We start from the raw sequence: 23,331 nt of genomic DNA on the forward strand, positions 1-23,331 counted from the left end.
CAGGTACAAAAATCACGTATGTATTTGAAAATGATGATTCACGAATGATCAATATCATACATATCCGAAACATTTTCTGCAAGGGAACGGCTTACTTCATTCTCCTCTGGTCTGATAGAGTCCTGCATTGCTGAAACTAGACTCGAATTGATCGATGATCGAGCCCGTAGTGCACTAATGCGGTGCTTTACCCTCTGTCCCAGTGCAATCAATTGGTCGGCCTCTTCTTCCAATACTGTTAGCTCCGTTGAAAATGCGTCATTGATGGTGCTGGCAACAGATAGCCCATTTCGAGTACTTTCCAGCTGCACAGCTTCGGAAATAGGTACAGACCTGAAGAACTTAATTATGGAGTACGGAGTTAACTCTGCCATTCTTCGTTCCCGTTCGTGTGCTGGAGCCGTGTGGATGTAATTTGCCCACAGCTTCCACGCGCTAGCGTGACCGGTAAACTGTCTTCCATGCAACTCTCGAAGCTCATTAGCCAACACGGAAAGAGACTGGTTGTTGGGAGCACCCGCTCGATCAGTATCCTGAAACTGCACCAATTGTTTGTTGACCAAATCCCACAGTTGCTTGCACGATACAGCCGTTGAGTAGATGTGTCCATGCACTCGTATGTCCTTCGTGTTCCAGCTAATCAGCAGTTTGCTGTCAATTTGGTCAATGTTTATTCGTCTCCGATTCTTATTCTGCATATAAACGAATTTCTGCAAATCCTCATACGATGGTTCACTATCAGCCCAGGTAGGAACCTGACTTCCATTATCCTCGATGAAAATAACTTCACGACAAATTGCTTCACAATTGTCCACACACTTTGCAGAATCTCCTCTACTGTATCACCGTACAGTATTTTTGAAGCTATCAAGCTACCGGATGTTTCTCCAACAAACCTACGCTTGAAGAATGATCCACACAGCGATAAATTATGTTTCCTTTCGCTTTTGCCCGTACTTTTCGCAGTCTCGTCAGGTTTTCCTCCATTCGTGTATGAGTTTCCTGCAGCGTCATCATGACCCAAAGGAAGAATCAGAGGGTCACAATCATCGTCGAGAGCTTCAATGGAGTATTGGTCAGAATTATCATCAAAGCTGACGTCGTAATCCACTTGATTCGTAGTGTCCCGATTCTCCTGATCCTCAGCGTTAGCCTCGTAATCGTCCAAGTTGCTGCAAGCAAACATTATCAAAAGTTGAATCAGTCAATGATCAAAAGATAATAAAAACTTAATTTTACCTGGTAATCGTTGCTACTACAATATTTATTTCGACAACAATTTTCAAGCGCACAATTCCGAGGCAGCAGGAAACTTGAAGAAAACAACAACAATCAAATTTCAACTCTGTTTTGTTTCTGTTGACAATCTGAAGGATCGCTTCTGGCAGTGTTGTCAGGATGTATTGTGCATAAAAAAATTGTAAATTGTAAATCCAAAAAAGTTTTTTTTTTCTTTGTTATGATTTGTAATGACGCAAAAAACAATAACAAAAGATTACAAAGTACATGGGATAATTGTAGCGTGCAAATAGTGAATGCTTAGCACTTATATTCAAGCAAGTATTCAAGAATTTGTTAAATTATTTATCAATACGATATCAAATCTTTTCTGGCAACAATATAGCACAAGGATAAACTGTGATTTGAGAAGTGTGCTGAAAATCCAACTTTCAATGCAAACTGCAATACACACATACAGAAACATTTTCCGATCCCGTTGAGATGAGATGTCGTTCGTCTCTCGGGGTCTTAGAACGAAATTGTGTTTTTCAAGTGATATCATAGCCTTCCGGTACACCTTGGTGTACGAGAAAGGCAAAAAGGTTGTAATCAGCAAATTGTGTTCGTTCAAGGTACAAAAGGCCCCTAATCGCGACGAGAAGCAGAACAAGTCCGCCAAAACCCGTGCCAGGAAGTTGTACCTCAACATGCTGACGAAAGTTGAATGCTGCATCATGGACGACGAAACATATGTGAAGGCCGACTTCAAACAGATCCCCGGCAACCTGTTTTTCACGACCAAGGATAAGTTCAGCGTTTCGGAGCATGTCCGCACTCAGAAGATGTCCAAATTTGCGAAGAAATTCCTGGTTTGGCAAGCCATCTGCACGTGCGGAAAGCGGAGTGCACCTTTCGTGACCCAGGACACGATGAACGGACAGGTGTACATAAAAGAGTGCCTCCAGAAGCGGCTGCTTCCTCTCCTGAAGGCCCACAACGTCCCAACAATCTTCTGGCCGGATTTGGCCTCATGCCACTACTCCAAGGACGTGCTGAAGTGGTATGCGGACAATAAGGTCAATTTCGTGCCGAAAATGTTCAACCCTCCCAACACTCCGGAGCTCCGCCCCATCGAGAAGTACTGGGCGATTATGAAGCAGCACCTTCTTAAACGACCTAAGGTAGTGAAGACAGTCGAGGAACTGAAGAAAGTATGGGTTTACATGCAAAAAACGGTTGATTCACAGGTTGTGCAGAATCTTATGGCCGGGGTTAAGGCCAAGGTGCGGGCATTTGCGTATGGACTGTAAATAAAATACGAGTAAAATGGTAAAATGAAAACTCGAATTTTGCGAATCAATTTTGTGTGTGGCAATTTCATCGTGGACACCCTTTATTCAGCCAAATTTTTGTCCCCCAGCTGTGTAATTATATTACAAAATGAAATGAATATTTTGCTTGATACATCTTATTTTAATACTGTTTTTGTAAAATCGTTACAACAGTGTTAGTGCTTAGCGACAATTCATCGTACTTGGCTTCGTTGTACAGTATTCCACATTTCTCGATGATCTTTATTTCGATATTTCTTCCTATCTGAATCGTTTCAGTAACCCTGATACTGATTCATCGACATTTTTTGAGCACGAAGTGTTTAGAATAGTATTAATAAGTATATAATTGCATAAATTGCTCTTTTGATTGTCGATTTCTCCATATTTAGGTGTTTCTGTTGTCTGCTATTTTTCACCCACACACTTACAACCAACGCAAAACAAACACATGCGCTTCAAACGACAGCTGTAAAATATGCAATACAGCCGCAAAGTTCGAATGTGTTGTTCAAGTTTGTTATGGGCTATTAATTTATAGACCAGTTAAGAGGGTACTGTCAAATTTGTGACATCCCATAGAGGAAACATTTGATGTCGGTGCCGTGTTCGAATATGACAATAATCGACGAAAAATTTACTCATTCTAGAAGTATACACTCAAAGAATAAATCACATATCCTATGGAAAATATTCAATAGAATTTCACATCACTTCCATGTGATATCATAATTGGGAATTGCACCGCAAAATCACATGAGCCTTATGTGACAAATGAAATTTAAATTATTTATCTATCATATAGAGCTCATGATCACATGAATGTTATGTGAAATTCAGATATTTAGATCAGAGATGAACTAGCCTTCGGCTAAAAATCTCTTAAATAAAGAATTTAAAAAAAGATATTTAGATATCATTGCACACTGGACCAGGAATGCAATCTAGCGGAGCAAAATTAAAAGCATAAACAAGTAGCTCAAAACTCTTCGGCAAAGATGGCGCCACAATCTAACTTCTTTCTCTGACGTTTTGGAGACTTCAATTTTTTTTATAGTCAAAAACAGTAGGCTGTGGAGTTCTGACGTCTTAGCAAGAGTTGTTTATTTTATCAAGATAAACAACTTTGCCAGAGCCTTCAAGTCTTCAAAACAACATTTCAATGGATTAAAAAAAGTTATAGAAAAAAAAACATGTTCCACTAAAATGAAGAAATCTCAAAAACAAACCTACTTCTCTCAAATTTTGATATTTTGTTTATCGAGTATTGCTTGTTTTTTGCTGAAAATTTCAGGTTACGGTTTTTTTTTTGGGAGATATTAAAGTTCAAAAATTGTGTTTTTTTTTCGGTTTTTCAACAATATCTTTAAAATTTGAAGCTTAAACCAACATTTTTCTTTAAAAAAGTTGTATATTTAATGCATTTGCATAAGTGAAAAATATAACATTATATGGTTGTAAGTAAAAAACTAAACAGAAAGAAGAAAAAAACCATATTTTCGACATTTTTTCTTTAACTCTATACAACTTGGAACCAGTAGACTGTGGAAATTTTACGTTTTCAAAAGAGTTGTTTATTTTGTCAAGATAAACAACTTTGCCAACGACATAAAGTCTCCAAAACGTCAGAGAAATAAGTTAGATTGTGGCGCCATCTTTGCAGAAGAGTTTTGAACTATTTGTTTATGTCAATTGGTGGTCCTTATTATGATGAGAAACTTTGCCCAGGACACCAAGTCACGAAAATGTTTCGTTTCTGAGTTATTAATCTTGCTCCGCTAGATTGCATTCCTGGCCCAGTGTGCATTGGTTTTGTTAATGGAAAAATATTATGTGCATTTCCAATGGAAACTACGTGAAAGCTTTTTTCCGTGAACCAATATCATATGTACCGTATGCGTGATAATGTTTGTACCATCATACAAATAAGGTTCCCGTTTCACCTGTGCATACAATGCCTTGGTTTTCTTTGTATGCACGTAACCTATAGCTCATACCGTAGTAGCCTGTGTATAAAAGAAAATGATTTACTTAGTTTGACAGTTGCACCATGACGAAGTGGCAGCGTATTCGTGATTTGTCCCACGCGCAAATGTCGTAAAAAGACATTTCAATCGCCGTGGGAGTGTCCCGGTGGACCGTCAAAAGGGTTTTAGATCGAGAAAAGAAAGGACAACTATCCGCGAAGATGGCCACAGGTCGTCCTAGGTCAGCTCGGGTTCCGAGGGTTATCACTGCTATCAAAAGGAAGATTCGGGTGAATCTAGTGCGTTCAATAAGGAAAATGGCAAAGGAACACGGGATCAGTGACTTTACGACACGGAAGATCGTAAAGGAAGATTGCGGGGTGAAGTCGAGGGCACGGAAAAGAAACTCACATGATTACCAACCGCATCCGGGAGCTACGAGTCGAACGATGCAAGAAAATCTTGAACTTCCTTAAGCAAAAAATCCGGTAATCCTGTTCACCGACGAGAGCATGTTTACCGTCGATCCCGTATCAAATTCCAGAACCGACCGGTATATTAGTTCTCTTCCGGTAAAAGACGTGACCGACGAGCACAAGAACGTTTATCTGACCAAGCATCCTGCTAGCGTTATTGTGTTTGGATTGGTGGCTTCCGATGGCAAAAAATGGACCCGGTGTTCATTCCAAAACGCGACAAGGTCAACACGGAGGTCTACATCGGGATTTTAAGTAAGTATGTTCTTCCGTGGATCAAAGAACAGTACGGTCCGAAGCCAAATGTTGTATTTCAACAAGATGGGGCTCCGTGCCACACCTCGAACCGCACTCAGAAGTGGTTGCAGGAACATTTTCTGTTCTGTGCGAAGGATATGTGGCCGCCATCCAGCCCCGATCTTAATCCGCTGGATGGCACGTCATGAAGATCAAGACCTGTTCTAAACGCCACCCGAGTACAGCAAGCCTCAGACAAACATTGACCCGGACCTGGAGAGAAATGGATCCAGACTACATTATTAGAACCTGCCGTGCATTCCGAAAGCGTTTAGAGGCCGTAATTGCAGCAAGTGGAAACTCGATCGATGATAAACATAGTTTAAGACTCTGAGAAACATCCCCCTTTAAATAAATGAAAAAAAAACTCGAAAATGAAATTTTTTAGATTTTTTTTTAATTTTGACATTGCTTAATGGTGCAAACATTATCACGGATACGGTATGTCGATATGTTGCTCAAATAATAAAACAAAATCCTGTAAAAACTCGGAATATTTAATTCAGTCTATGAGCTAACTACGTTTTCAAGAATATGAGTGAACTAATTTCAGCTTTGAGTCGACATCATTTGTCGTGTAATCGTAATTTCTCTTTTTTTAATTGTTTTTAACGGGTACCACGTAAATGGATGCATTCCCAGCTCCAATAAGGTTCAATTCGTTAAAAGCAGGTATTTTTTTGCTTGAACATGACTTTTACAGGCATTTCTAAAATTCACAGACATTTTTCGCAGACTTCTGAAAAAAGAAATCTGGCATCTCTGCTGGGCACCCTGGAGCGATGTGTTGGTAATTAAAATTTGGATCCTGAACAACCCGAGGCGGCCCATTATGGTACATCATCCTGGGAAATGGCTCCTTGACTCCCACACATATTTAAACACCATTGCATACACTTCCACCCACCACCGCCGCCGGATGGTGCATGCAGCTGTGACAAAGTAAAATTGCAATTAGATAATTCATAACGTGGTCCCACAAATGGTGGAGAAAGCAGTTGAGAATGTACTTACTTCCCATATGGAGTGAATGAGGGAGAGCGGGGTAGGGTTGTTGAAACCACATTCCATGCCACAAAGTGCTTGTTACGTAGAACGATGTGCTACGCAATCGAGTTGAAAGGCTTCAAGCGGAGATCTTTAAATGTAAAATGTTACAGGGGCGTCGAGCCGAGGGAATGCTTCGGTGATTGTGTTTTCCTTTTCACAGCATCAGGGATCGGTTTGAGCGGATTTGTACAAAGAGGTAATCCCAATCGTAATTTCTATTGATGGATTGATTATTGGATATCTCATGAATGGAAAAGATTGGAAATGCTATTGGAGATGGAACAGCTCGAGCAAGAACGAATATCTCGATACCTTAAATTGGTATGGATTAGCCTAACATAAGAGGTAAAATACCACAGAATAATACCAAAGAAATGTTGCTACAATATCATTCCAATAGCAAATTAAGCAAATTCAATACCAAAACGATACCACACAGGATATTCTTTTGGTATCCAAATGTCATTTTTTGTTATTTAGAATGAATTTGCGTGTAATTTGGTAGTTTTATTTTTTGGTATTTTACCTATTTAGTCAGGCTGATCCACACAAAATTTTGGTATCAGGAGCAGAATTAAGTATTCATAATTTATTTTCTGCTGCTCGGAAAGTTATCCTGTGGGTGTATTGAAGAAAAGTATAGAAATCGAAACTAGAGAACTAACATCAACAGCAACGTTAATGCAACTACATTCATTACATCGGCCGGTTGCTTACTTCCAAATATGTTTGTTTCGGTTAGTTCAGTTAGGAACCGCCGGCCAATATTTTAGGATCAAAGAATTGAGTTCTGTTTGTGTGTTAAAGGAATATGTATACGACCATCTTTTTCTTGGATTTGACGTTCTTACGTGAGCTTATGAGCATGAGCATGAGAATGATTGACCACCCACGGTTGCTACTCTGTTATTGCCAGACCAGCTGTAATTACACAGAGAACCAATAGACGATGCTTGGGACTAGCAATCATTCTCAATGTGTAAAAACTGGTGATCTCAAACTAGGCAATACCAGCGCCGGCCGCGCCCGAACGCAGGTCAAGGAAGGAATGGGTAGGAATCTGTTGACGTGAGACTCGCTGTGATAGAAGTCGAGAAATCCTCTTCACTTCCACGAGGAATCACTGGGATGTTGGGTAAGAGGGAAGGGGTTTGCAGCAGGGTTCGTTTTGGTAAACGATAAGCTGAATTGATGTCCTAACTAAAGCTTGCTTCAGATAGAATTGGAACAAAAAGAATTGCCTGTATTTCAGTTATTTATTATTGAATTCAAGATCTTTTTTTATACAAATGTAGCGTTTTCTTCATATTTTTAAGAAAAAATACGGATAAAATTATTCGTCACGGTTTCGAAGGAATTCTCGAATTTTTCCTGTAACACGGCTCATTAGGCGGCGCACACATTCTTCGTCCATCGTTTAAGCTATCTTATTCCACCAGGTCTTCATCTGATTGATGTCTTTGACAACCTTTCCCTTTGCCTTGAGTCTCCTCTTCATGATTGCCCAGTATTTCTCAATAGGGCGGAACTGGGGGCAGTTGGGTGGGTTAAGGTTTTTCGGAAAAACTGGACCCCTTTCTCTGCATACCATTCTTGAACGACTTTGCTGTAATGACAGCTTGCCAAATCTGGCCAAAACATTATGGGATGGTCGTGGGATCGAATGAACGGCAAAATTCGTCATTGTCTTATTTGTAACGAAAACTTTCGTTTTTTTTGCCACAGCTGCAAATGCCCTGCCAAATCATAAATTTTCGTGCAAATTTGTCGGTAAAAACAAATTTAAATTTGGCTGGAACATCCCCCCGAGCCGTTGCCAAGTTAAATTTTTGACCTGGGATTTGCCCGAAGTCAGCCTTGACATAGGTTTCATCGTCCATCAGAAGACACCCGTCGAACTTGGTCAACACCTGGTCGTATAGCTTCCGCGCACGGATTTTGGCCACACTATTCTGTTTTATGGTCCGATTTGGCTGTTTGCTAGCTCGATACGACTTGATTCCTTCCCGGAGTCGAGTTCTCCTCACGGTACTATGGGCAGCACCGAAATTTCTGGCCAAATCACGGTCCGACAGATTGGGATTCCTCTTAGGCTCTGAACCATTTGACGAATTATTTTAACTTTTGGTTAAAATTTGACAGATGGAAAGTTATCGATTAACCCTGCTATCCGAGCGTGGTTACTTCTGACAGACAAGAAGTTAAATTTTGACAACTGTGGCTCGAAAACCGGTCGATCGACAGCACGGGGATTTTCGAACATAAGAAATAACTTTCGAAATGTCACTTTTAACCACGAGTTGAATTTAACTCGGCAAATGGTTCACAGCCTTAATCGTCTTCAAAATCTTACCACGCAGTTTCCGGTCGACAGTTCCACTCCGACGATTGGCTTGAGGCTTCCGAATCGTCATCAATGTTTCTTTATACCGTTTGATAACGCGCCATACGGTATTTCTGGGCAATTTCAGCTGTTTAGCTAGCCTAGATGCAGACCACAATGGATTTTCCAAATAACTGTGCACAATTTTTTCCCTTCTTTCGGCTTCCATGTTGATTGTTTACAAAGTACAGTCGATTTGCGGAATGTCAAAAATACATACGTAAAGCTGACGAAATTCCCGACACGTGGGTGCCAAGAACTTCCAAATCCGTCCACCAGGAGCACCACAATATGAGCAAAAGTTTGTTCCAATTCTAAATGAAGCAAGCTTTATATGGAGGGATCCTTTAAATTTGTGGAACCTCTTAACGGAATCCCTTTATGAAGAGCTTTGAGTGGGTTGGTTTATTTCCTTTAAATTCCGTTATAATTGCTTATCTTTTGACAGATACGCGTATTTCGTCTACTACTTGCAGACTTCATCATTGTCAAGTATTCAACACCACACCACAAAATTTTAGGGTAGTTTTATACATATATTTACATCAAAAATCAAAAGAAAAGTTAATCGATGGAGCCTTGAATGTAAAATTGAACGCATTTTCGCTTGATGCCCTCCATCAAAGTCTTTACAGTGTCATCCGGTACCAGTTTCTCAGTTTTTTTTTTTTTTTTTTCCATTTTCTTAACATGTCCTTCTCGTCTTTGACTGTCTTCTTGCTCTTCCGAAGTTCCCGCTTCATTATTGCCCAATACGGCTCCACCGGGCGCAGCTCCGGACAGTTTGGCGGATTCATGTCCTTTGGAACAAAATGGACAGAATTGGCCTCATACCACTCCAGGACACTTTTAGAATAGTGGCATGATGCCAAATCTGGCCAAAATAGCGGAGCTTCGTCGTGCTGCTGCAAGAACGGCAAAAGGCGCTTCTCGAGGCACTCAGATTTGTAGATCTCACCATTTACTGTGCCCTTTGTCACGAAAGGCTCACTCCTCAGTCCGCAAGAGCAGATGGCCTGCCAAATGAGATATTTGGAGGCGAACTTCGACATTTTCTTCTTCTTAAATTTGTCGTCCACATCGAACTTGCTCTTGCCGGTGAAAAACTCCAACCGCGGAATTTGCTTAAAATCGGCTTTTATATACGTTTCGGCGTCCATCACACAGCAGCCATATTTTGTCAGCATCTTCTCGTAGAGCTTCCGTGCCCGAGTTTTAGCCGTCGATTGTTGCCGCTCATCGCGGTTTGGGAAGTTCTGTACCTTGTATGTATGTAGTCCAGCTCTCTTCTTTTCATTCTGGACGTAGCTCTGCGACATGCCGATCTTTTCAGCCAAATCACGGCTTGAGACGTTGGGATTTGCTTTAATCATCCGCTTCACCTTTCCCTCCGTCTTTTTGTTCTCCGGTCCCGGTTTTCTTCCAGCTCCTTTGCCGTGGTCCAACGTCAACCGCTCCTGAAACCGCTTCAATACTCTGGAGACGGTTGAATGGTGAATGATCAACATTTTTCCCAACTGCCGGTGCGACAGGTCAGGAAATTCCAGGTGTTTGTAAAGAATTTGTTCTCTCAGCGTTGGTTCACCTACATTTTCGTTGAATCGAAAAACACGACTTCGAGTTTGACAGCATGTACACAATACACATCAATGAGAAAGTGTGCAAAATTTGGTTGATTTTTACCCAATGGTAAAAAAGTTATGCCCTGTTGAATGTGTCGCAATAATTTCGTGTTCGCCCTTTAACATTCATCCTCAATGTGTAAAAACTAGTGATCTCATACAATACAAGGTAATACCAGCGCCGGCCGCGTCCTAATGCAGGTCAATTAAGAAATGGGTAGAAATATGTTGACGTGAAAATTCGTGTTGTACGAAGCCAAAAAATCCTCAACTCTTCCACGAGAAATTACTGGGATGTCGGATATAAAGGTTGAGTTTGTTTTGGTGGACGATACGCTGCGTTAAGGTAATTTGTTCATGTTAAGCTAAATGTCTGGATTTGCCTCAAAGAAAGCTGAAATAAAAATCATCAAAACCATAAATCCATAGATCCATCTTCGAAGAGCTGAAAACTAATGTGAACAAAACAAATTAATAGATTCAACCAGGGCGAAAGCTGAAAAGATTGAATCAGTACAATATAAATATAAAGATGTTCCAGCATTAATGAGGCGAAAAGAAAAGAGAATTATTATAATGTTAATCTAAAAGTTTTATAATCATGCAATATATAATGTATATATTATATATAAAGTGAAATGCAAAATATAAAAAAAAACTATTTATAAAATAATAAAGTTGCAATATTTTATACAAAGCTCAAAAATAAAGAATGACATATTTGAAATAATGCAAAATAATATAACACGATGCAATACAATACAATATAATAAAATATGAAATGTACTGTACAAGATATAGTCAATTGAAACATATGGGTAATCTATGAAATGCAAACAATGTATATAGTATATAAAAATGATTCAATTAACCGTGATGATGGGGAAGCATTAGTTACTACACAGTTTCATATGGGGGGCGATGATTATATTATGTCACGCTCTAATGGGGTAGGGGGTAATCGTGCATCTAAAAACCACAACACTCCACGACAAAATATGATTAAGTTTTCGTCTGCTATGCAATGAACAACAGAGATACGCGACAATTCATACAGTTTCAGCAGTTGATGGTCAATTCTAAATACACGAATGGTACTGCATACAGTGACTTAGACGGTGACTATGCCGGCACCTACGATGAATTTGGAACTCACCATTTACCTCGTCTACGCCGTCGTCACACCAACCGTATTGCAGTAATAAACATCAACAAACTCCAATACAAACCTCCGTATCACCATACAACAAATCATTTCCATCCCTCCGTATCCGATCGCCAAGGGCGTACTTTTTTGGGTTCCATCTTACTGCAGCCTAATTAATTTCCTCCTCTTTCCTCTGAATCAATGGCATTGACAAGCTACCTCTCATACACGAAATACCACTGCTCACCACGCTCACCACAAATTGCATATTTTCTGCGGCAATTCCATCCGTTTCGAATGCACCAACCACTAATGCAGATGATTAACTATGCAATTTCTATAAATCAGCCAAAAACCACACGAAAATAAGCGAAACTATTCCACTCGAAAAACAACGCGACCGTTTCCTATCACCAACTTTGACGTTCTTACGTGAGCTTATGCCTGCTATAAACTTAGTAAAGGCTGACTATAAGTAAATTGGTACACCCCTCGCACGCCACTAGCACGCCTCTAGTGTTGTGAATCGAAAATCTTTGACAACTAGTACAATGATCAAAGCAGTCGATCGCGTTCAGAAATAACGTCAAATGGAACGCGAAAGAAGGAAAACTCTTGTGCACAAACACCTGGACAATGCGGAGGGGTCCGATTCCAAGCTGGCTAAAGTGCTGAAGATGCCGAAAACAACAATTTGTCGAGTGCTCAAAACCTACAAGGAAGCCCTGAGTGTGGAAAGGAATTAGCGGACCTACGAAAAAAAAACTGGAACCAGGGATCGTCAGCTACGCAGCTAGGTGTTGAGGTGCGTTAAAGCCAACCAAGGTTCAACTCTAACTTTCAAACGGTGCGGAACATCCTTGCCAGGGAAGGATACAAGTCGTACAAAGCCAGTAAACATCCGAACTGGCATATGAAGCAGAATTCCATGACCAAAAAGCGTGCAAGGCTCTTGTACGACCGTGTTTTGACAAGGGCTGCACTTTGATCGATGACGGAACATACGTCAAACTCGATTTTAAGCAGCTTTCAAGTTCGTGTTTGTCGACAAGCTCGCGAAGAAGGCCATTATTTGGCAAGCGATTTGTAGTTCTGGCCTTAAACGGAACCATTCGTCACATCCTCGACGACGACATCCCAAGTTTACATCGAAGAATGCCCGAAAAATCGTGAATTGCCGTTCATCCGCAAGTATAGGGGCAAAGTCATCTTTTGGCCCGATTTGACCAGCTGCCACTACTCCAAGGTGGTTCTGGAGTGGTATGCTGCTAACAAGATCGATTTTGTCTCCAAGCTAATGAATCCTCCGAATTGCCCGGAATTTCGACCAATCGAAAAATACTGGGCAATTGCAAAGCAGCGACTTCGACGAAGCGGCGGGGCAGTCAAGGACATCCAGCAAAGGCGGGCAAAATGGAAGAAATGCACTGATTCCGTGTCCGTTTCAACTGTGCGGGGGCTGATAGGATTCATCAAAAGGAAGGTTCGAGATTTTGTTCGGCTGTAACTTCGATGAATTAATTAAAGTACTGTGAAGCAACATTAATGGACTTTTCAAACTTATTGAATCACAAATTACAGGTCTTTTTGTGCGTACCTATTTACTTTTAGTCAGCCTTTACTCTTTTTAAGCACTTACACAGTTATAGTTATTAGTCGAGAGGGATCCATCTCAACCAAGGTATGATTTTGTTTTCTTTATGAATTTCAATAATTTTCGAGATTTGTACTCATAATCTTTTTTTTTTTAATCCTAACGTTTAATAAGGAATTCCAAGGATAATTTCAAGAGAATATTTAAAAAATATTCCACGGGAAAATGGAGCCCAAATTCTGGTGGTTATTTCAATAAATGAATTAATCATTTTTAACATTATGGGCTCGTACAAGAAACGTTTCGAATATAACAGTGATATGCACGTTATGAACTCTCTAAACATTAAATAACTCGTCTTAATAATCTTTTTTTTTTTTTTATCACTGCAACTATTACTTTGATCTATTGTGATATTCCCCGTTTTTATATTGCTTAATTAGTTATGTCGTATCACTATTTTGTGAAGCGACCGGCATAGACTGACCAAAAAGCATTTTCCCAGTCAGGTATTACGTTTCGAATGAAATGTACTACTTTACTGGGACCTGCATTCCAAATATCAAAGGGTTCTGCCTGCCCCTTATCCAGAAAATACGCCTTTTATTGAAGATTCTTCCTTTTCTATACCACAGAATCGACACATATCCTCTTGAAGTTTTCCTATTAGCTTCAAATGATATTTACATGGACAATGTCCTGTTATCAAACCAGTATGGACACTGAGATCTTTCTTTGATAATTCAAGAATTTTGCTAGTCATTGAAATGTTCGGAATAATGAACCGTTTCGACTGCCTAGCAATGGAAGTGTTGTTCCAATTGGTCTCCACTTTCATTTTTTCCATTTCTTGATCTCCATTTTAAGAGAACATGCAGAAATTCCACAGAATGTTTCTGGTCCTATGAATTGCTGAGATGATCCTAACCTGGCTAACGTATCGGCTTTTTCATTCCCTTCAATTCCACAGTGGCCAGGAACCCAATATAAGTTTACTTGGTTTTGACAGGCCAATTTCTGAAGTGACATTGCACATTCCCATACGAGTTTGGAATTGCATGTTGCTGATTTTAAAGCATTTAATGCTGCTTGACTATCAGACATACTGCAGATATTCGAATGTTTATAATTACTGCGCAAGCATATTACAGAGCATTCAAGAATTGCTTGAATTTCTGCTTGGAACACGGTTGGCCTGTAACCCATGGATATTGCGATATCAATCCCTGGACCAGTTACGCCTGCTCGCACACGGTTGTTCAATCTTGAACCGTCTGTATAAAAAACAGTTGAACCTGGACGGATGTTTGGTCCTCCACTTTCCCAAACATTACGATCAAATTCTGCTGCATTGTATAAACGATCGAAATTATATTTTTTTCTCCATCCAGTCTTCATTTTTTAATACAAGAGAATCAATATCAAACATTTTTTAAATGCTAAGGTGTCCTGTAAGATCACCTTCAAGGAAGTACTTTGTTCGTTGAATCCTTAAAGCGCTCCTTTCAGCTTCTAATTGGATAAATTGATGCAACGGAATCAGATAAAGTAGAGCATCTAGTGAAATACTCGGTGTGCTGTTCATTGCACCAGTTATTGAGAAAGTAGCTAGTCTTTGCAGTCTCCCCAACTTCTTCTGAGCAGATTTTTCATTAGTTTTCGGCCACCAAACTAATGATGCGTAGGATATTCTGGGTCTTACAATCGTCAAATAAATCCAGTGGATCATTTTTGGTTTTAGGCCCCATTTCCTACCAATGTTTTTTTTACTTATCCAAAGAGCCTTATCCAAAGAGTCTTATTTACAACCTACTCTATATGTGAATTCCAGTTAAGTTTACTGTCAATTATCAGATCGTACATTCCAATTCAATATATTTAATGATTTAAAATCCGTTACTGCATTTCAAAGTCCTGGCGATATTGTTCACAAATTTAACTCCAGTTTGAATAGCATCAAACATGGAGTTAGTTTTAAGCATATCAGTAGTCATGTCGATTGCTGATTTCTGTAAAAATTCCATTTTAGGAGCAGTAATGCTACCTAAGTCAAAACCATCAAAATTTCCGTTAGAATTATGTAGGCTAGAATTTTGATTTCGATTTCTACCAGCTGCAATAACAGCATAGGTAGGTGCATTTACTTGCTGAACATTGTTAGCAACAGGATAAAGAGTTTGAAGCTCGATCTACAGGTATGAATGTAGAATTTGTTCCTCGCTGACCGTTGTTAACAGCAGAGGAATTTGTACTTGGTCGGGAACGTAGAGCGTTTCCAACCTGTCGCTTAGAACGAGATTGTAGGATAGCTTTGCGAGTCTTACATTCCCAATTGGATATGTGGTTTTCACCACATTTTGAGCATTTAAATTTCTTCCAATCTTTCTCCACAGGACAGACGTCCTTTGCGTGAGAGGAATCACCATAAATCATGCATTTAGCTGGCATGGAAATCGGAAGTGGCTACCACAATAGGAGGGACCTTTTCGTTCTTGGTATTACGCCGGGAAAGTTGACTAGAATTTTTCCTGGATGGTGGATTATTCTCATCATCCGTGAGCATATCAAATTGATTGCTCAAAAAAACTTCATCAGAAGGGGATCAAGAGATTGCCCTTTTCTTTTGCGTTGATGCGCCATGATGGCAGAAGAAAGTTTCTCCAAATCGACTTCCAACCAGATTACTTTAAGAATCCAAAGGACCAAAGAGGAATTTTCCAAATCAATGTCCAAGTACGATTACCTCGGGTAGGATCCAAACAAGGATCGAAGAGTAAAAAATGTGAGTACTGAGAAGTGCCGTTTAAATTTGTTGTAGCGTTAGGTAGCAGTCAAACTTCCTCCAGTAGAAAGCAAATAGATCCGACAGCAAGAGAGCACGATACGTTCTGATTGTAAGATGCAAATTTGTTGTGGGTTGAGGTGTTCCATAACTTATATGTAGCTATCCACGCTCCAAGACCCGAAGCTGACAATCAATGTCCACCACCATTTAGTAATCCAATGATTTGCCCGTTGGTATCTCGCCAGGAGCATCTAAATGGTTTCCGAGTAAACTTGCAATACCTACTACCATCTTCAAATATTTGCTTCCGGTTAGGAGCTTGCAAGGTAATGAAGTTGGAATGTAATAAACTGTCCATACAGTAGCATGAATTTATGAAACAAACGTCCACAACCACACATTTCCCTCCAGGCTAGGATCACGGTTTATTTCATTTCGACAAACGACCAAGGAACGAAATGTCTCTGCAGATGCTTCCTTGCCTTCATCACCAACCAGTAGTTTTAATTAAGTTTCCAGATTTTCCATCCTGCCCTGCGCTGCGTTGGCTTGGCTTGCTCGTTGGCCAGTCCGAAGGCACACCTGTGACTGTGTAGCGAAAGCAATTTGCTACATACTTTTCAATTCTGTATGTATGTGATGAAATTCACCTGTTATGCTTGCTCCCTAAATGGGACCATTCGTTTCCCACCGGGTGGTCCCGTCCATGGCCGGAGGATCATCGTCAGGGATTAGATATGAATGACAGTCACAGGCACACAAGGCTGTGACGAGGAGGACGACGATGGATGCAATGTGTGACAGTATGATGGCTGATGGTTGGTCCGGTCCTCGATGCTGGTCGTCTGCTGCTTTGATGGTCGGTTTGGACAAAAATTGGACGAAAATGTGAGGATATGATGGATATTAACACTCCGAATACGGTGGGTAAAAAACTTTACGCCGACTACGAAGCCTCCGAAAAACGTGTAACGGCAAGTTTGCAATGGCACAACTTAGCCATTTCTTAATGAATTTCAAAAATTGTGGTACCTTTAGAATTCCTAGGGTTTCTAGATGATTTTGATTGCAAAGAACTTGAAAATAGAGTCGTCTACTTTTTTAAAAAGCGAAAAGAGTTGTTACACGTTTTTTTGAAAGGTGTGTTTGTAGGGTTTTGCAAGTGGCGCAAGATCTGTAATTTAGATTAATGGGCACAAATGTTCACAATTAGTCAGAATACAGTCATGGTTCTTATATATGGATCCTGGAGACAACGGAACGGTCCTTTAAAAATCCGGAACATCCGTAAAAATGGTCAATCCATGATCCTGATCCTAGAGCTCTGCGGTTTTTTGAAAACATTAGGAACTGTGATATAAACAAATATTTTGGGTCGTGACATAAACATGTCCCTGGATGGCCATGGGACCGTCCTCTGGAAGATCCGGAACATCCGTAAAAGTGGACAATCCATGAATCTGATCCTAGAGCTCCGCGTTTTTTTATAAACACTAGCTGAGTGTGCCCGGTCTTGCTCGGGATTCAATATTAGCTTGAGTTTATGCGCCGATTAAAAAAAAAAGCATGCTATATTGTACGTAGCCCCCCCCCCTCTTATCTAAGGGGCTACCCCCTATGATTATCTCCTTATACCCCCACACTCGCCCCCACATGCCTAATTTGGTTCCATTTACTTGATTAGTTCTCGAGTTATGCAGAAATTTCTGTTTCATTTGTATGGGAGCCCCCCCTTACATAAAGGGGAGGGGTCTCGAATCATCATAAGAACCTTCCATGGCCCCAAAAATCCCTGTATACAAATTTTCACGCCAATCGGTTCAGTAGTTTCCGAGTCTATAAGGGTCAGACAGATAGACAGACAGACAGACAGACAGAAATTCATTTTTTATATATATAGAAGATAGATTAGGAACTGTGATGATAGAAAGAATTTGGGCTTGTGACATAAACATGAACCTGGATGTCCATAGGACCGTCCTCCGGAAGATCCGGAACATCCGTGAAAGTGGTCAAGCAATGAAAATGATCCTAGAGCTCCGCAGTTTTTGAAAAAAACACTAAGAACTGAGATGATAGAATGAATTTAGGGTCATGACATAAACATGGACCTTGATGGGTATGAGACCGTCCTCCGAAAGATCCGGAACATCCGTGAAAGTGGAAATTCTCGAAACTGATCCGAGATCTCCGTGGTTTTCGTGAAAACGTTAGGAACTGCGATATTAGAATGAATTTGGGATCGTGACATAAACATGGACCCAGATGGCCATCGGAACGTCCTCCGGAAGATCCGAAAATTCCGTAAAAGTGGTCATTGTATGAAACTGACCCTAGAGCTCCACGGTTTTTTTTCGAAATCACTTGGAACTGTCATATATAAATTAATTTGCGGTCGTGACATAAACATGTACCTAGAAGGCCATGGGACCATCCTCCGCAAGATCTAGAACATCTTTAAAAATGGTCAATCTTTGAAACTGATCCTAGAGTTCTACGGATTTTTCGAAAGCATGTGGAACTGCGATATTAGAAAGAATTCAGGGTCATGACATAAACACGTACCGGAGACGAACCAGCTCAGGGCTGAAAGTCTCCATAATAAAGTTAAAAAAACACGGACCTGGATGGCCATAGAACCGTCCTCCGGAAGATACGGAACATCCGTAAAAGTGATCCAGAGGTTTCTTATATCACAGTGTTTAAAAAAGAACTGCAGAGCTCTAGGATCAGTTTCACAGTATGATAAATTTACGGATGTTCCGGATCTTTTGGAGGACAGTCTCATGGCCATCCGGATCCATGTTTATGTCACGACCCTAAATTCTATCTTAAATCGCAGTTCCAAGAGTTTTCGAAAAAAAACCACGGTTTTTTCACAGTTTCATCGATGATCCACTTCTTCTGGAGGACGTTCCAATAGCCATCCAGGTTCATTTTCACGAATCTTCCGGAGGACTGTCCCATGGTCATTCGGTTCCATGTTTATGTTAAGACTCCAAATTCATTCTAATATCACAGTTCCACGGTTTTTCGTTCTTGGATCAATTTTATGGCTTAAGAGATGAACTAGCCTATGGCTAAAAATCTCTATAATAAAGAAAAAAAAAAAAAAAAATTATTGCTTGCAATCGGGCTAAGGCCTTGTTGTCCTCTGCTGTCCGAAGAAGTCGTCTCCACTCTACTCGATCCATGGCCAGACTTTGCCAGCCTCGTAGTCTGCGAAGGGTCCGCAGGTCACCTTCTGCTTGGTCGATCCACCTTGCCCGGTGCGCGCCTCTTCTTCTTGTTCCTGTTGGAGCGCTTTTGAGAACCATTTTCATTGCGTCGTCGTGCGACATTCTTACGACATGCCCAGCCTACCGTAGTCGCCCAATTTTTGCAATGTGAACGATGGATGGTTCTTCTAACAGCTGGAGCTTGTCCTCCACGAGCATAGTCACGGGCTCGTGGCAGTAGATGACCACCGGTCTAATCAGCGTCTTTTAGATAGTCAACTTCGTGGCAAAGACGGCACTATTCCCTGCCATAATGCGTCTTTGAATTTCTCTGCTGGTATCATTTTCGACGGTCACCAGTGAGCCCAAATACACGAACTCATCGACCACCTCGATTTCATCACCGTCAATCTGAACTCGGGGTGGAAGGCTAACATTGTCTTCCCTAGAACCTCTTCCTTTCATGTATTTTGTGTTTAATGCGTTGATGGCAAGTCCAATCCACCTAGCTTCAGCCTTCAGTCTGATGTACGTGTCCGCCTTCGTCTCAAAGTTCCGTGCCATGATTTCGATGTCATCGGTGAAGCCAAGAAGCTGTCTTGATACTCGTGTCTATCCCAACTCTTCTGATCACACCTTCTAACGCGATGTTGAATAGCAGACATGAAAGTCCATCACCTTGCCGTAACCCCCTTTGAGATTCAAAGGGACTCGAGAGTGTCCCCGATACTCGAACAACGTACATCACTCGATCCATCGTTGCCTTGACCAATCGCGTCAGTTTATCTGGAAATCCGTACTCGTGCATAAACTGCCATAGCTGATCACGATCGATTGTGTCGTATGCGGATTTGAAATCGATGAACAAATGATGTGTAAGCAAGTTGTATTTGTAGCATTTCTGCAGAACCTGCCGAATCGCGAATATGAACCCATGAATTCCTGCTGGTATTGCCCAAGAAATCTCTTGCAAATGGTGACAGGCGGCGGCGAATAATTTGTGAGAGAACCTTGTAAGCGGTGCTCAGCAGTGTGATCGCGCGGTAGTTGCAGCAATCCAACTTGTCGCCCTTTTTGTAGATTGGGCATACAACACCTTGCTTCACTCCTCCGGTAATATCCCCTCCTCCCAAATCTTGGCAATTACCCAGTGCAGCGCTCTAGCCATTGCTTCACCACCGTATTTTAATAGCTCACTTGGTTGTTGATCTACACCAGTTGCTTTGTTGTTCTTCGGTCGACCGATCTCCTCCTCAACTTCTTGAAGATCAGGGGCCAGTAGCCTGTCGTCTCCTGCACGTGCTCCAAGGTCTGTTGCCTTGCCACCTTCGTTTTCTGCTGCATCACCATTGAGGTGCTCGTCATAGAAATGCTTCCACCTCTCAATTTTATGGAGTGACCATTTTACGGATGTTGTTGATCTTCCGGACGACGGTCCCATGACTATCTAGGTACATGTTTAAGTCACGATCACAAATTCATTCTTATATCACAGTTCCTAATGTTTTTGGAAAAAAAACTGCGGAGCTCTAGGATCAGTTTCATTGATTAACCTCTTTTACGGATGTTCTGGACTTACCAGAGGATGGCCCCATGGCCATTTGGATCCATGTTTATGTCATGACCCCAAAATATTTCTTATAAGCAGTCCCACATGCTTTCGAAAAAACCGTAGAACTCTAGGATCAGTTTCGAGGGTTGACCATTTTTAAAGATGTTCTAGATCTTGCGGAGGACGGTCCCATGGCCTTCTGGGTACATGTTTATGTCACGACTGCAAATTAATTTATATATGACAGTTCCAAGTGTTTTCGAAAAAACCGTGGAGCTCTAGGATCAGTTCCATACATTGACCACTTTTACGGATTTTTCGGATCTTCCGGAGGACGTTCCGATGGCCATCTGGGTCCATGTTTATGTCACGATCCCAAAATCATTCTAATATCACAGTTCCTAACGTTTCGTTAATTTTCCACTTTCACTGATGTTCCGGATCTTTCGGATACGGTCCCATGGACATCCAGGTTCATGTTTATGTCACAAGCCTAAATTCTTTCTATCATCACAGTTCTTAATTTTTTCAAGAAAACCACGGAGCTCTAGGATCAGGATCGTGGATTTACCACTTTTACGGATGTTCCGGATCTTTCGGAGGACGGTCCTATGGACATCCAGGTTCATGTTTATGTCACAAGCCCAAATTCTTTCTATCATCACAGTTCCTTATGTTTATAAAAAAACGCGGAGCTCTAGGATCAGGATCGTGGATTTACCACTTTCACGGATGTTCCGGATCTTCCGGAGGACGGTCCAATGGCCATCTTGGTCCATGACCCAAATTCATTCTTGTATCACAGATGCTAATGTTAAAAAAAAACGCGTAACTCTAGGATCAGTTTCATGGATTGATCACTGTTACGGATGTTCCGGATCTTCCGGAGGACGGTACTATGGACATCCAGGTTCATGTTTATGTCACAAGCCCAAATTCTTTCTATCATCACAGTTCCTAATGTTTTCAAGAAAACAACGGAGCTCTAGGATCAGGATCGTGGATTTACCACTTTTACGGATGTTCTGGATCTTCCGGAGGACGGTCCCATGACCATCTGGGTCCATGACCCAAATTCATTCTTATATCACAGATCCTAATGTAAAAAAAAAAAAACACGAAGCTCTAGGATCAGATTCATGGATTGTCCACTTTTACGGATGTTCCGGATCTTCCGGAGGACGGTCCTATGGCCACCCAGGTACATGTTTATGTCACGACCCCAAATATTTGTTTATATCACAGTTCCTAATGTTTTCAAAAAAACCCCAGAGCTCTAGGATCAGGATCATGGATTGACCATTTTTACGGATGTTCCGGATTTTTAAAGGACCGTTCCGTTGTCTCCAGGATCCATATATAAGAACCATGACTGTATTCTGACTAATTGTGAACATTTGTGCCCATTAATCTAAATTACAGATCTTGCGCCACTTGCAAAACCCTACAAACACACCTTTCAAAAAAACGTGTAACAACTCTTTTCGCTTTTTAAAAAAGTAGACGACTCTATTTTCAAGTTCTTTGCAATCAAAATCATCTAGAAACCCTAGGAATTCTAAAGGTACCACAATTTTTGAAATTCATTAAGAAATGGCTAAGTTGTGCCATTGCAAACTTGCCGTTACACGTTTTTCGGAGGCATCGTGTTCGGAGTGTTAATGGAAACTTTTTGCTTCGGATCTGAAGATGGTGACGAACAGCTGCAACAAGAAGGTCAAAGGTTACCGAATGGACTTTTCGTAATTCGATTAGTTCATTATAAAGAAGATCAAAATATTAGTCATGCAAAGTGAATTTTTATCACTGTATTTTTCTTCATTATCGTAATTGTATTATGACATCTTCAAATGTTCTTAACTTACCATGAAAGCATTCAAAGTGTCACACCCGTCAGCATTCGCTTTCATCTGGGCTGCTGTCGAACCCGGAGGCATCCCCCGTGGCTTGTGCTCGACGACAAATGGTGATTGACACTATTGGTCCGCCATCAGCAACACCCACACTCTACCACCGGTACCAACAATTGTAAAGGGCCTATCAGCTTTTGTAATCAAAACTTTTAATGCCCTTTTCGCACGACCCAAAGCTTGCCTATGCAAACCATCGGTTATGGGAGAAATTCTCCGAACATTATAAGTTGTGTTTCCAAAAGCAGATAGGCCCTTAACAATTGTTGCTCGAGACTTATCTTGAGTTTCTTCAGCAATAATGAAAAAGAAACATCCCAACAAGTGAATCGTTCATCGAGCAAAGTCATTCCCGCAGCACTTCGTCTCTCGGTTCGGAACCACGACGTGATCACCGACATGATGATTTAATTGAAGTAGGTAGGCCAACCATCATCATCATCGTCGTCGTCGTCTCCATCGCACTGCGTGATGCCAAGACCAAGTCGAGGGGCTTCAATTTATTCGCTTGAGTAAAAAGTTGTACGTACGCCAAAGGAAAAAAAAACGGGAAAATATCGACGAGGACGACCGACGCTGGGTGGTGAGGCTAGGGGGTTTGCGTGAAAGCACTCATCAGGTCATCAAAGCTGCTTCAAACGATGCGATGGTATCGGTTATTTCTCGGACAAATCACTTATGATGGAGGGCGGCCGGCCGGGAGAAGAGTGATGGAGATGCTGGTGTTGTCAGAACATCAGGCTGTCGTATTTGATTGCATTCCTGTTTCGACGCGCCC

General features: G+C 41.1%; 1 protein-coding gene and 1 pseudogene across 4 annotated transcripts in view; one reads left to right on the plus strand and one right to left on the minus strand.

Annotated features, from left to right (window-relative positions):
- LOC135707424 (uncharacterized) overlaps positions 1–23,331 on the plus strand; it is a 505,282-nt gene that overhangs the window by 262,033 nt on the left and 219,918 nt on the right. The gene's annotated exons all lie outside the window — the stretch shown is intronic.
- Positions 259–23,331, minus strand: part of LOC135707443 (uncharacterized) — a 44,070-nt pseudogene continuing 20,997 nt past the window's right edge.

Source organism: Ochlerotatus camptorhynchus, unplaced genomic scaffold (genome assembly GCF_037179485.1).
Source record: "Ochlerotatus camptorhynchus isolate MF236.1 unplaced genomic scaffold, CSIRO-AGI_Acam_v1.1 ptg000312l, whole genome shotgun sequence".
NCBI classification, from domain to species: domain Eukaryota; kingdom Metazoa; phylum Arthropoda; class Insecta; order Diptera; family Culicidae; genus Ochlerotatus; species Ochlerotatus camptorhynchus.